The 16087-nt window shown below is 41.0% G+C and overlaps 1 long non-coding RNA gene across 3 annotated transcripts in view; it reads left to right on the top strand.

Annotated features, from left to right (window-relative positions):
- Nucleotides 1-16087, top strand: part of LOC107976429 (uncharacterized) — a 329587-nt gene that overhangs the window by 235644 nt on the left and 77856 nt on the right. For 2 of the 3 annotated variants that reach the window (XR_008536821.2, XR_008536820.2), the window contains 2 exons: nucleotides 10250-10329; nucleotides 12388-12490. This is a non-coding gene — a long non-coding RNA (uncharacterized LOC107976429). Of the gene's footprint in view, nucleotides 1-10249; nucleotides 10330-12021; nucleotides 12367-12387; nucleotides 12491-16087 lie in introns of those variants that run through there. The other variant, XR_008536822.2, reaches the window with a different exon arrangement.

Below are 16087 nucleotides of genomic sequence, written 5' to 3'. Positions count from 1 at the left end.
CCCTTCACACCTTCCGCCGCTCACTGGTTCCCCCTTTACCTCACTTATTTTCACTTCTGTGCATAGCTTGTCTGTTGCTGTTACAAGCTCCTGCTCTTACCTGGAGGCAATAGCTGCAGCAATTTCAATCTTTTACATTTGTAAAATGTTTTGAGATGAAAGAACCACTTTCACATATAACCTTACAAAAACTTGTTGACAGAGTTGTTACAACCCATGTATTAGATATACAGAAAGTGCCGTTCAGTAGGTTAAGTGGATGACATAGGTCAAAGCTAAGAGTGGCTGAGCTGGACTTCAATCCTGGGGCTGTCTAATGTGCAGTGAATGAAGGGATATATAATTAACTCATAGATTTAAGTGTCAAGGGGGAGTGATACTTGAGATGGATAAAAGAATAAAAACACATTATGACTGTCTTCTTTTATGTGCAATCAAAATCATGACCCTAATATCATCTCTAGTACCACACATGGGGTAGAGTATTGAGTGATGAGAGTGTGGATTCTGGGATAGAGCTAAATGGCTCTTCCTAAGAAAAGTAGGCATTTCAGAAACCATGAGATGGAAGGAGACTGAAGGCTGTCTGTGGGGAAGGTTGGGGCTGGGGTGGGGTAGAGAAGAGAGATAGAGCTATGTAGAGAATGAGATAGAGACAGAGAGACAAACAGAGAGAGACAAAGGGACAGAAATTGAGATAGAGAGACAGGGCTTGAGAAGGACAAAGAGAGATACAGAACAGACAGAATGAGACACAAAGAGACTCAGACAGACAGGGAGGGAAATGGATAAGTCAGTATGGTGGTGGAGCATCCTGGAGAGATTTTGTGAAAAGAAACATGCTTCACAGGAATTTTTCTAAAGTGAAATACTGTTAGTTAAACTCTGCTCTCTCTACAAAAGTCTTTGAAAAAATCTTTTTAAATTTTCTTTTTTAAAAAATTTTAAGTTCAGGGGCACATGTGCAGGTTTGTTACAAAGGTAAACTCGTGACATGGGGGTTTGTTGTACAGATTATTTCATCACCCAGGTATTAAGCCTGGTACATGTTAGTTATTTTTCCTGATCCTCTCCCTCCTCACATTCTCCATCCTCTGTTAGGCCCCATCCTCTGTCATTCCCCTCTATGTGTCCATGTATTCTCATTATTTAGTTCCTACTTATAAGTGAGAACATGTGGTGTTTGGTTTTCGGTTCTTGCATTAGTTTGCTAAGGATAATAGCCTTCAGCTCCATCCATGTTCCTGCAAAAGATATGACCTAATTCTTTTGTATGGCTGCATAGTATTTCATGGTGTACATGTACTATATATTTTTTATCCAGTCCACAATTGATGAGCATTTAGTTTGATTCCATGTCTTTGCTATTGTGAATAGTGCTGTAATGAACATATGCATGTATGTGTCTTTATGGTAGAGTGATTTATATTCCTTTGGGTATATATACCCAGTAATGGGATTGCCAGGTCAAATGGTAGTTCCATATTTTTAGCTCTTTGAGGAATCATCACACACTTTCCACAATGGTTGTACTAATTTATATTCCCACCAACAGTGTATAAGTCTTTAATTAAATATACATTTCTCACTAATGCCTCATGGAATGCCTTTTCTTTTAGGGACTAAACAGATTATTGTCCATGCTCAAGGGTTGAAATGGATGAGAGAGAATTTGCCATCAGGAGACCTCTGGGCTCCATTGCAGGTGCAAACAGAAATTACGGCCTTTGTCCATCAAGTCTCAGGTTTGCTTTTATTTTTATTTTTTGAGATGGAGTCTCGCTCTGTTGCCCAGGATGAAGTACAGTGGTACGATCTCAGCTCACTGCAAGTTCTGCCTCCTGGGTTCATGCATTCTCCTGCCTCAGCCTCCCGAGTAGCTGGGACTACAGGCGCCCACGACCACGCCCGGCTAATTTTTTGTATTTTTAGTAGAGACGGGGTTTCACCATGTTAGCCAGAATGGTCTCAATCTCCTGACCTTGTGATCTGCCCACCTCGGCCTCCCAAAGTGCTGAGATTACAGGCTTGAGTCACTGCGCCCAGCCTCAGGTTTGCTTTAAAAAACTGCAGAACACTCCTGTATGAAGGGAGCACCAGGAACTGGTCATTCATGAATAAACAGCCCAGATCAGAGCAGCCACATGCTGGTGAGGATAAAGGTTTCAGGTGAGGTGCCACCAGGCTGTGCTCACAGCTCTTCTTGTGGCTACAGCAATGACGAGGTGAGTCTGCACTGAAGAGGAGGCTGTGTCAGGTGAGGTTTGCCCCCAAGCTCCTTTGCAAAGCTGTTTCCTAAAGAACACTTTCAGCATCTAAGGCCACCTTCTGAGGTATGTGTGAAAGCTGTTTAGAGAACCCAAGGGTTTAAGAAAAGATTTACAACCCTTTTTCAATTAAGGTATATTAAATGATAAACAAGGAAAAAAATACAAATGATAGCAGAGCTGCTGAACTGGAAATGGGGGAATTCAGAGCTTACTTGCTTTGTAACTAGAGTAGGGTAGGAGTCTCTCCAAAGTCTCTCTGTGAAAGCTCCTAGGCCTCCCCAGAACACAGCTCTTAAAAATTGATTCCTTTATTCTTAGTTTTTGCCTCTCCAGGAGATTCCTAGAATAACTTATCCTATTAATAGTTCTGAGGTGTTCTGCTGAAAGAAAACATTTTACAATTTGTTTAACTAGTATTTCTCCAGCTTTATTTATTTGACCACAGAACACATTATTTGCCTATCTTTCCAGTGTATTTATTAACATATCAAGGCCAGTATTCGGAGGTAGCTCTGTATGAGAAATACTGCTTTATAGGCTAAAGATCTATACTGTCCCATGTGGTAGCCCCTAGCCACTGGTGGCTACTGAGCACCTGAAATACCATTAGTCTAAACTGAGATGTGCTATTAAGTGTAAAACACACACTAGATTTTGAGGATTTTGTATGACAAAATGTAAAATTTCTTATTAATAATTTCATATTGATTACATGTTGAAATGATAATATTTTTCATATATTTCATATTTTTCATATACTTCATATATTATATTATATTAAACAAAATCTATTACTAAACTAGGTATAAACTAAAACTTGTTTATACCTAGTTCTTTTTACTTTTTAAAATGTGGCTATATATAAAAAGAATAACATACCTAGGAATACAGCTAACCAGAGAGGTGAAAGATCTCTACAATGAGAATTACAAAACACTGCTCAAAGAAATTAGTGAAGACACAAAGAAATGGAAAAACATTCCATGCTCGTGGATAAGGACAATTAATATCATTAAAATGGCTATACTGCCCAAAGCAATTTATAGATTCAATGCTATTCCTATCAAACTACCAATGACATTCTTCACAGAACTAGAAAAAAAACTATTTTAAAATTTGTTTGGAACCAAAAAAGAGCCTGAAGAGCCAAGGCAATCCTAAGCAAAAAGAACAAAACTGGAGGCATCATGTTACCCAACTTCAAACTATATTACAAGGCTACAGTGACTAAAAGAGCATGGTACTGGTACAGAAACAGGCACACAGACCAATGGAACAGAATAGAGAACCCAGAAATAATGTCACACATCTATGACCATCTGATCTTTGACAAAGCTGACAAAAACAAGCAATGAAGAAAAGACTCCCTATTCAATAAATGGTGCTGGGGTAACTGGCCAGCCATATTCAGAAGATTGAAGCTGCACCAATTCCTTACACCATACACAAAAATCAACTCAAGATGGATTAAAGACTTAAATGTAAAACACAAAACTATAAAAACTGTGGAAGACAACCTAGGCAATACCATCCTGGACATAGAAACTGGCAACAATTTCATGACAAAGACACCAAAAGCACTTGTGACAAAAGGAAAAATTGACAAGTGAGCTCTAATTAAACTTAAGAGCTTCTGCACAGCAAAAGAAACTATCAACAGTAAACAGACAATCTACAGAAAGGGAGAAAATATTTGCAAACTATGCATCTGGAAAAGGTCTAATATCCAGCATCTTTAAGGAACTTAAACAAACTTACAAGAAAAAAACAGCCCCTTTAAAAAATGGGCAAAGGACATGAACAGACACTCTTCAAAAGAAGACAAACATGTGGCCAATAAGTATGTGAAAAAAAACTCAATATCACTGATCATTAGAGAAATGCAAATCAAAGTCACAATGAGATATCACCTCATACCAGTCAGAATATCTATTATTAAAAAATAAAAAAATAACAGATCCTGGTGAGGTTATGGAGAAAAGGGAACACTTACACACTGTTGGTGGGAGTGTAAATTAGTTCAAGCATTGTGGAAAGCAGTATGGTGACTCCTCAAAGAGCTCAAAGCAGAACCACCATTTGACCCAGCAACCCTATTACTTGGTATATACCTAGAGGAATGTAAGTCATCCTACCATAAAGACACATACAAGTGAATGTTTATTGTAGCACTATTCACAATACAAAGACATGGAATCAACATAAAAGCTCATTCAATGACAAACTGGATGAAGAAAATGTGATACATATACACCATGGAAATACTATGCAGCCATAAAAAAAGAATGAGTTCATGTCTTTTGTGGGAACATGGATGGAGCTGGAGGCTATTATCCTTAGCAAACTAATGCAGGAACAGAAAATTGAATACCACATGTTCTCACTTATAAGTAGGAGCTAAATGATAAGAACATATGAACACAAAGAAGGAAACAACAGGTACTGGGGTCTACTTGATGGGGGAGGGTGGGAGAAGGGAGAGAAGCAGAAAAGATAACTATTGGGTACTGGTCTTAATACATGGGTGATGAAATAATCTGCACAACAGACCTCCATGACATGTCTTTACCTATGTAGTAAACCTTCCCATATACCCTCAAAGCTAAAATAAAAGACAAAATAAAATGTAGTTGTAAGAACATTTTAATGACATGTGATTTGTATTCATGACTCACATTGCGTTTCTATCAAACAGTGGCAACATAGAACATAGCTGGACCATCTTCACCCACCTACAACAGAACCTCATTTCCAGCCCCTGGTGCCTCCATCTCCTTTTCCAGCACTCTCCCCCTTGCTAACTCTGCTGCAGCCACAGCATTCCTCACATGTGCCTGGAATACTCTTCCTAGGTGTTATGGAATGAATGATGGTGTCCCCCCACATTCATATTTGGATTCCTAACTCCTTCAGGTGATGGTATTAGAGCTGGTACAATAAGGGAGATAATAAGGTCACGGGGAACCCTTGGGAAGAGAGTGTTCTTGCTCTCCTTCCGCCTTGCGAGGATACAAGAAGCTGAGTGTCTGCAACTTGAAAGAGGGCCCTCACCAGCACCTGATCATGCTGGCACCACCATCTCTGACTTCCAACCTCCAAAACTGTGAGAAATAAATGTTTGTTGTTTAACCACCCAGGCTATGGTAATTTATTATAGCAGCCTGAGCAGACTGAGGCACCAGGGCCTCTGCCTTTACCGTTCCCTCTGGAATGTTCTTCCCTGCCTTACCCACACATCCAGTTTTCTTTCTTCATTCATGCATCTGTTCATATGTTACCTTATTAGAGAGGCCTCTGTGTTAGTCTGTTCCTCGTGCTGTTACAAAGTTCTTTAGACTGGGTAATTTATATATAGCATTTATTTTTACTATTCTGGAGGCTGGGAAGTCTAAGCTCAAGGTGTGGGCAGATTCAGTGTCCGGTAAGGGCTTATTCCTCATAGGTGGTGGCTTCTTGCATGTCCTCACATAGTGGAAGGGCTCAAGCCTTTTTTATTAGGGCACTAATAAGCCTTTTTTATTAGGGCACTCATCCTATTCATGAGGATACCAACCTCATCATTCAGTCACCTCCACAGGCCACACCTCCTAGTATCTCCACATTGAGGATTAGATTTTAACACATGAATTTTGGAGGAACACAAACATTCACACCCTAGCAGTCTCCTATCACTACTCACTTATTCATTTTATTTTCTTTCTTAGCACTATTTTTTACCGAACACATTACACGTTTATTTACTTGTTTATTGTCTAGTTCCCTTACTAGAGTGTGAACTCCTTGAGAAAGGATAAGCTTTCATTGCTTTATCCCCAGTGCCTGGAAGAGTAGGACAACAGAGGTGTTTGATAAATATTTTTTCAAACAAAGGAGGAATGAATTAATGAATGACTCAGTTGAAATCTTTTTTCCTGCTGGTCCCAGATGCTGCTTTACAAGCCTTTTCATTGTATACCCTGGGCAGCCATACCCTATCACTAGAGCTGGCATTCTAGACAAGGCCCTTCACCATGCTGCAGAGATACCCTTCTCCCCACAGCCTCTGCAGGGTATATGCTGCCTGAGGGAATCTGTGGCATATCCACTGTGATTTTCTCCAAAGATAACTGCCAACAAGTTCCCACCTCCCTCGGTGCACAGGTTGCCCCACCAACTTAGAAATGGAGTCTATTTCCCCTCTCCTTGAATCCAGGCTGGCCTGTGATTTACTTTAACTAATGGAATGTGGCAGAAATGATACTGTGTCAGCTCCAGGACTAGCCCTTAAGAGGCCTGGAAGCTTCTGCTTTTGTTTGCTCAGAGTCAGCCACCATGATGTAAGGAAGTCCAAGCTATCCTCTTGAAGAGAGAGGACATATGGAGAGACACTGAGAGGTAAAATGCCACACAGTACTAAGGACCACATGGAAAAGAACTGAAGCCCCTCAGCCAACAGCCAGCACCAAGGCCCAAACTCTTCAGAGAGGCCTCTAAACTTCCAAAATATACCAGCCTTCAGCAGGATGCACTTGCATAAATGACCCCTGTGTGATACAAAGTGGGGCAGAACCACCAGCACAAGCACAGATCATGAGAAATAATATATTTTACTCTCTTTTTCCACTAAGTTTCTAAGTGGATTGTCATATAGCAAAAGATAATTGACAAACCCATCTTGTCTATTTTTTTTTTTTTTTTTTGGGTTGAGATGGAGTCTCACTCTGTTGCCCAGGCTGGAGTGCAGTGACGCGATCTTGGCTCACTGCTGCCTCTGCTTTCCAGGTTCAAGTGGCTCTCTGCCTCAGCCTCCCGAGTAGCTGGCATTACAGGTGCCTGCCACTGTGCCCGGCTAATTTTTGTATTTTTAGTAGAGATGGGGTTTCACCATCTTGGCCAGGCTGGTCTTGAACTCCTGACCTCGTGATCCACCCACCTCGTCCTCCCCCATCTTGTCTTATTTTCTCATCCTCTGCTGATTACCACCTTGCCCACATGGCTCAGGAAGCTGGCCTGCATTGCTGTGATGCCACCATGATAATATAATTATCTTCCTCTCCAGGGCAGCAACTTGGTCTGCTGTGCAGCCCACTTCAACCCCTGCAGGCCATGGTTGAAGGTTTGTATCTATCGGGCCTTACCTCTGGCCCTCTGCACAGTTCTGGGAAAGGTGGGTGGGGACTGTAGGATGGGGCTTTGGAGTCAGGTCAACCTGAGTTCCAATCACTGCTCTGTTTCCCAGCTACTGAGGGGCCACAGAGTTATTTACATCTCTGAGCCTCAGTTTCCTTTTCTGCAAACAAGGACAGTGATACTTATCTCACTGGGCTCTTGTGAAAATTAGAGGTGATGTGTGTGTATGTGTGTGTGTGTGAAGTGTCTGGCACAGTCATGAAAATAACCAGTCAAAACAAAACTCACCCTCCACATTTCCTTGGATAATATTCTGTCTCACTTTCTGAAGAGCTTGGCATTTCTAGTCAAACACAAGGAGCAGAACTGAGATCTGATTTCAGCCTTGTGTGGACTTTGAACATTGGCCCCCCAGAAAGTTCTCTCTAAGGCTTTGTTGTAGCAACCACAAACAACCAGCAGCCCACTCACAGGAAGCCCTGCCCTGTGGGCCCTGCGGCAGGGCTCTGCACAATAGGGATCTGTCTGCTGATTACCATGACCATGACATGGCTTTGAAAAGCACATCTCATCGCTGCCTGGTGACTCCTTTCAGAGGCTCCCCCAGGGCAGGTTGTTTTGCAACCAGACAATGAAATCCAAATTTACTAGGTACTTTATTTTGGAGGTTGAGAGGGAAACAAAAATTCTTCAATTAATTGTTCATCCTAAACCATGTTATTGCCTCTAAACATTGCTTTCACCTTAATAAAACTCATACTCCAGGGCAGTAGCTATGTGGATAATGACAAGCTAAAAGTGAGTGCTAGCTGGAGTGAAAGTTAAGAAACAGGATCTGTCAAGTTGCCCTCCTGTGGAGACACTGATCCAGCCCAGGAGGCGAGGTGGTGTTGGTGTAGATAGGCCTGACTTTGCAAAACATGGATAAAGACATGGATATTAAGAGGTATCCAGAGTTAGTGGGTACAGGGATGAGGTCAAGTTGCTCTACTTTCAGCTTTCCTGGGGGCAGGGAAGTTATCCAGCAGGTAGGGGCTGGAATGGCACCCTGGAGAATGTCTGTTCTAATTGGTTAGGATCCCATGCTGATTGGCTAGTTGGACAGTGCTACAAACACAATCTGCACTGAAGGACACATCTGAATCAAGATCAGGACATAGTCAAATTCCTTTTACTTGGCTTTAGGGCTAGAAATCTGATGTATCATTCACTTGCACCCATTGAGGTAGTTTCCTTGAAAGCTTCCTTGGAGGGAAGTGGCAAAAGCTGTTAGAGGAGTGAAAGCTTTGGGAACAATCAGAAGAGTGTTTTCATTTGGTAGATTTGTAAATTCCAAGTTTGAAAAAGGAAAAAAAAATGAGGTGTAAGGAAGGCGTCCAGTTTCAGTTTTCTGCATATGGCTAGCCAGTTTTCCCAACACCATTTGTTAAATAGGGAATCCTTTCCCAGTTGCTTGTTTTCATCAGGTTTGTCAAAGATCAGATGGTTGTGGATGTGTGGTGTTATTTCTGAAGCCTCTGTTCTGTTCCATTTGTTTAGATATCTGTTTTGGTACCAGTACCATGCTGTTTTGGTTACTGTAGCCCTGTAGTATACTTTGAAGTCAGGTAGCATGATGCCTCCAGGTTTGTTCTTTTTGCTTAGTATTGTCTTGGCTATGCGGGCTCTTTTTTTGGTTTCATATGAAATTTAAAGTAGTTTTTTCTAATTCTGTGAAGAAAGTCAATGGTACCTTGATGGGGATGGCATTGAATCTATAAATTACTTTGGGCAGTATGGCCATTTTCATGATATTGATTCTTCCTAACCATGAGCATGGAATGTTTTTCCATTTGTTTGTGTCCTCTTTTATTTTGTTGAGCAGTGGTTTGTAGTTCTCCTTGAAGAGGCCCTTCACATCCCTTGTAAGTTTTATTCCTATGTATTTTATTCTTTTTGTAGCAATTGTGAATGTGAGTTCACTCATGATTTGGCTCTCTGTTTGTCTATCATTGGTGTATATGAATGCTTGTGATTTTTGCACATGGATTTTGTATCCTGAGCCTTTGCTGAAGTTGCTTATCAGTTTAAGGAGATTTTGGGCTGAGACAATGGGGTTTTCTAAATATATAATCATATCATCTGAAAACAGAGACAATTTGACTTCCTCTCTTCCTATTTGAATACTCTTTATTTCTTTCTCTTGCCTGATTGCCCTGGCCAGAACTTTCAATACCATGTTGAATAGGAGTGGTGAGAGAGGGCATCCTTGTCTTTTGCTGGTTTTCAAAGGGAATGCTTCCAGCTTTTGCCCATTCAGTATGATATTGGCTGTGGGTTTGTCACAAATAGCTCTTATTATTTTGAGATACGTTCCATCAATACCTAGGATATGAATAGACACTTCTCCAAAAGAAGACATTTATGCAGCCAACAAATATATGAAAAAAAGCTGATCATCACTGGTCATTAGAGAAATGCAAATCGAAACCACAATGAGGTACCATCTCATGCCAGTTAGAACGGTGATCATTAAAAAGTCAGGAAACAGGTGCTGGAGAGGATGTGGAGAAATAGGAATGCTTTTACATTGTTGGCAGGAGTATAAATTAGTTCAATCATTGTGGAAGACAGGGTGGCGATTCCTCAAGGACCTAGAACCAGAATTACCATTTGACCCAACAATCGCATTACTGGGTATATACCCAAAGGATTATAAATCATTCTACTATAAAGACACATGCACAGGTATGATTATTGCGGCACTGTTCACAATAGCAAAGATTTGGAACCAACCCAAATGCCCATCAATGATAGACTGGATAAAGAAAATGTGGCACATATACACCATGAAATACCATGCAGAAAATGATGAGTTATGTCCTTTGTAGGGACATGGATGAAGCTGGAGACCATCATTCTCAGCAAACTAACACAAGAACAGAAAACCAAACACCACATGTTCTCACTGGTAAGTAGGAGTTGAACAATGAGAACTCATGGACACAGGGAGGGGAACATCACACACCGGGGCCTGTCGGGGAGTAGGGCACTGGGGGGCGGATAGCATTAGGAGAAATACCTAATGTAGATGATGGGTTGATGGGTGCAGCAAACCATCGTGGCACATGTACACCTATGTAACAAACCTGCATGTTCTGCACATGTACCCCAGAACTTAAAGTATAATAAAAGAGGGTGGCAGAGATTGATTTTTTCCAATATTTATTTTATCCATTTTTTTTCTCAATAATAACATCTCTATTTTGGCTCGTGACCACTTCAGAATAAAAACTTCCTTGCTACTGGATAGTATCAGCTGAGACGTCAGTAAGAAATGCATGGCACACTTAAACTGGATAATTGACCAGAGTTTAATAAAGAGACTATTTACAAAGGTGTGTGCGGTACAGGGTTTTTAGAAACTCAGTGGAGCATATGCAGAGAGCTGTTACCATCCCTAGGCCTGAGAAGCCAGGGGAAGAAGTGGTCACCAAACCTCCGGAGTAACTGAGTAGGAAGGGGTGAGTGACAGGAATTGCCTTGGGAGATGTGGTGGCTGCCCTGGGGAAGGGGTGGAGATGGGAATGGTCTGTTCCTGGCAGGAAGCGTGTTTTATTATTGACATTGTTTAGAATTGTCTGTGGATGGTGATAATAAAAAGTTGGTAGACTTTTATTTGGCTTTCTTATTGCTTTTAAATTATCTACAGGCAATGTAGCCTTTATTATTTGCAACCTGAAGTAGACCATTCTTGCTCATGCACTAGATAGAGGGATAGTGCCAACCCATATAGACTTAGAAGACAGCAAGCTGGAGGGCCAGTCTTAACGTCCTTCACCTCCTCCTTTCCTGAGTGTGTCTCCCACTGGCTGTATTCAGTAGAAGCCAGAAAGCCAGGGGGCCCACTGATGTCATCAATTCAGGTAAATCCTTGACAGCACAAGACAGTGTAGAAAAGGGTGAAGTTGGATGTGGTGAAGGGACAAACAGAAAATATCCAGCACCAAGGGAAAGCCTGGAGGTTCAGTTCTGACCAATGGGGTGGAGCTTTGGTCAGTGGATTTGCAACTGTATGAAGTGTCCTTAATATAAGTGGTGTGCCCACTCCTCTCTTCTCTTTCCTGCTGGTTAAAACTCGGATGTGATGGAGAGAACTGGAGCAGAAATATTATAGCACATGGTGAAAACACACATTGAAAATAGTGGGGCAATAAGAGAGAAGGAGGTTGAAAGGGTCAGGAAGGCTCCACACTCACCTATATTCACATGAATATAGGAAAACATATTTCCATTTTGTTTAATCCACTGTTATTTCTTTTGCCATTTGCTGCCAAACCTAATCCTACCTATTGCAATGAGTTTCTTCTGTGTGAAAATGTATGGAATGTATCTGTTTATCCATCAAATAGTTATTTAACAACTTCTGTATGCTAGGTCTGGATAAAATAGCATGAAGACACTGCTGGCCCCCAATTTTAGTCTCTAATATTAATATTTACAAGACAGAACTGTCTTACCTGTATTTTCTCAAAAGGAAAGAGAAAGGATTTGAAGCCTCTAACCTTTGGATTAGGAAGCCGGAGTCTTACCTGTGTGGGACCCTGGGCCCTAGCATGCAAAGAACACCTAATGAGACTGTCATCTTCATTCTTTTTTTCAGGGATTTCAAGACACATTTGATATCTTACAGAGCTGATAGCTGCCGTGCATAGGGGAAATAAACGAGAGGAATATGTCTGCCTAGTGGGGGTGCAGCTAGCCTTGGGTAGTGATTCATTTAATATTCTTTTGGCTGCAAGTAACAGAATATCCAAATAAAATTGGTGCTATGAAAAAAAAAGTGGTGCTATGAACTGAATGTTTATGTGTCCCCTGAATCCATATGCTGAAACCCTAATCCCCAATGGGCTGGTATTCAGAGATGGGGCCTCTGGGAGGTAATTGTCATGACAGTAGAAAATGATGGGATTGGTGCCTTTACAAGAAAAGACAAAGAAGAGCTTGCTTCCTCTCTGATCTCCACCAGGTGAGGACACAATAGGATGACCATCAGCAAACCAGGAATGATGCCCTCAACAGACATCTGATCTGCTGACACCTTGATCTTGGACTTCTAATTCTGCAGAACTGTGAGAAATAAATACCTGTTTTTTAAAACCACCCAGTTCATGATATTCTGTTATAACATCCCAAACTAAGACAAGCGGCTAATGCAAAGGGCTTTCTTATCTCATGCAACGAGAAATCTGGAGGAGTACATTGGAGGGAGGCTAATACAGAAGCTCAGTGATGTCAGGACTTTGGGTCAGCTTCCTTCTTATTCTCTTGACTTCCTCCTCTTGGCAAAAAGATGGCTGACTAAGCTTCAAACACCACATTTTCAAATAACAACATCAAAGTCAGGGAGGAAGGAAAGAAAGGAGAAAGGAAGAGAACATTTTTCTTTGTTGTATCTTTTTCTTAAGAAGGAAAATCTCTCCTAACATCCTGCTTCCCCTGCCCCTCTTCAGATTTCCCCTCATTTATCATAGTCTAGATCTTGCACACATGGCTATCACCTTAAACCATCACTGGGTGAGAGAGGTGATTGCAGTGACTAGAGAAGGTCAATCATGATCTATCCCTGGGGCTGGAGCCATCTCCCTGTGTATACCAGTGCCTCACAGTAGCATGAAACCAAGACACCGTTAATAAGGGGGAAGCGCTGGTTTTGGCAGTAACAGGAAAAAGGAAATATGAAGGCCATTCTTAAAAGAAGGAAAGGGAAATTAAACACAATTTAACTGCAAATAAATTAAGTGATATTTTAGGCTGAAGTTGACTGAACAAATGCTTAGAGTCTGGGCCATTGTTAGGGACAGAAGGTTGACTACTATGATGGAAAGGAACAATTAGGGTGAAGATTCTAAGGAGAGGGAATTATAAGTAGAAAAAGCCAGAGATTAATCATTGATTTTCTGCTTCTGTGTCTTGGTCATGGCTACCCGGAATGCTACTTTGATCTAATTATGTAGTTTATGGATATATGTGTCAAGGCCCCTATAGGAAAATAATGGCTCACTCAAATTGGGTAATTACAGAGAATTTAGTATAGAGACTGTTTATAAAGGTGTAGGCAGAGTTTAAGGAAATCAACAAGGCATACTGCAGTACTGTAGTGCACCAAGAATGTGGAGCCATTATCATCCCCAGGACGGAAGAGGCAAGGAGAGGGAACAATTACTGTAACCTGGAGAGAGATGCTTTACAAGAATACTGTTATAGGAGCTGTGGCTTTTGGTAAAGGGACATAGCTAACCCATAGTAGCCTGGCAGAGCAGGAGTCTGGACACCCCATCCCCATTCTCTGTCATCTCTGATATCCACTCCCCAACTTGAGCTGAACAAAACTGAAAACTAGAGGGCAAGGGAACATGTTGACACAGATTATAGAAGATTTTCTGGGGCACAGAGTAGATGGGTGGAAAGTGGATCTTGAGGTGCAAATGGGAAATAAAGAATATACTCTCATAAATGTAGTAAGAAAATTAATGTGTCTCTTTTAGTGCGGATAACAGAAACAAGCATAATAACAATGGATGGTAATATTAATAGTACATTTTAATGATACATTTCATAAGCTAAAGCCTGAGGCTTGGAGACCTTAAATTACTTACTCAGTTTAACACAGCCTGGGATTCACACCCACATCTATCCTACGAGAGTCCACTCCATTTCCATCACGGGCTGGATGGTGACTGTGGCATGGCTGTCCTGGCATTATGAATCAGCATCAGTTGCCTTTAGACAGTAAGGAGGCAGGAAGAGCAAATGATCATAAGAAACCCCTTTCCTGTTTTTAGATCCTTACTTTGGGGAACATGACTAGGACTCTGAAGACCTTAGGGGAACCTCACCCTTCCTCTTGAGCCCTCTTATGTTGTGACAGAAGGTGTCTGTCCTTGTGTAAATCTCATACTATGAGGCCATCCTTTTATAGTTAGCACTGATAGCCATCCTGGTGACCTCTTCAAAGGGAAACATCCATCTTTGAGTCTACAGTACCTGGAGGGACCTGTCTGCTTTCCACTATCATGCTTACCCTCTCAAACCTGCTGTTTCCCCACATTCTCTACAGCAGTGACTTCAGGATGGAGGGAATCACTGGGCAGCTGCAGAAGGAAGGGAGCAGGGCTCTAGGGGAGGAGATGGTGGTTCATGGTGGTGGCTTTATGGACTTGAAGACCTATTGTGGTTCCATCCCTCGCTCTGCTCCCTACAGAAAATATATATTTCTATGTGATGTGAATTTTGGTATTCTGAGAAGACCCCCTAAGCTTCATCACAAATCTGGTGCCTAAAATCCTGTAGTCCATAGTACATTTCTTTAAAGCAGCTTGATGTATTACAATTGTATCTTAGCTACTTTTTAAGGTACTATATTGTATGCATCGTTCAATTGAATAACTACAAGACATTATGCTACTGAGGCTCCTAGGGGGTTCACAGTCACACAATTGGTGGTTGATGGAACTGGAATTTGAAACAGACTCCTCTGATTCCAAATCTAGGGTTCTTAACTACTATATTTTACTCATAATGGCTTGAAGTAAGGTGGGCATAGATTTGCTCATCAACTGATGTATGTATGAGATCTCCAGAAAGTTATTATTTTTAAGTCTGAATTTTTTCATCTAAAAAATGGGAGCTGAAGGAATGGCAAAACAATATAGAATAGACAGGCTGGAGACACTAACGTCAAACTCGATCTTCTTTAGAACTTTTTCAAAGCCAGTGGTGGCAGGTGGGGATGGTTCTAGTCTTCCCTAGGTGAATAGCATCATGAGCAGATTATCTCATGATGAGGGGAGAGGGGCAGAATATTGGCATTGGAGAAGAAGTACTGGATATAACAAGAGTGGAGTTTTTACTCTTCCACTTGCTAACTGAGTAAACCTGTGCAAGACTCTTAATCACTGTGACATACCTAGAGACTGTATCTTTATCTGTACAACATACACCTACTTTATGTAACTATACAACATCATTGAGAGTCTTAATTGATCAACTGAGAAAATGCTATATTGTAAATTATTATATGCTGGGTCATGTAATTTGTTATATAATCACTTTTTTTTGTTTTTTGCCATGAAGAAACCAAATCTTTACCAACAAAACTAATTTGTGTCTAGGGAATTTTGTTTCTCTCTTCTTCGCCTAGTGGTTACATTACTTTCCAGCTACAAAGGGGTGTTTGACATTGATATATTACAATTTGACCATCTTATTTGCTTTAAATATTTTTAAAGATACGATCTATTGAAGAGGTAGCTATCATAGAGCACTTAAATAATACAGTTTATAAAAATAATTTTTATTAACTTATGTGGAACATAGGTTTATAAAAGTTACTGATAAATACACGGTGAATTGCTTTAATCTGTTATATATATTATACAGAGGCAGGCGCATCTGTAATTGGCTGATTAAATTCTCCTTCTCTGATCTCAGAAGCCAGCTTGATGATTTTTCCCCTTTCCAGTGTAACACAGTGTGTGGCTCAGTGGGGTGGTTTGATAATAGATATGTGGTACAGGGGAAGGCGGGCATAGGGAAGAGCTATAGGATCCATGGCTCCAACCCACAGTAAAGGGTCTTGGGGGAGTTTCTTTATCCTCATCTGGCCATCATTAAGTTTCCATTTCATAGATAAGGAAAATGATGCATAAACACATCATCTGAGTTCT

Source organism: Pan troglodytes, chromosome 7 (assembly GCF_028858775.2).
Source record: "Pan troglodytes isolate AG18354 chromosome 7, NHGRI_mPanTro3-v2.0_pri, whole genome shotgun sequence".
Taxonomy (NCBI): domain Eukaryota; kingdom Metazoa; phylum Chordata; class Mammalia; order Primates; family Hominidae; genus Pan; species Pan troglodytes.
Note: the sequence above shows the minus strand (reverse complement) of the source record. Positions and strands in the feature narration are given on the sequence as shown.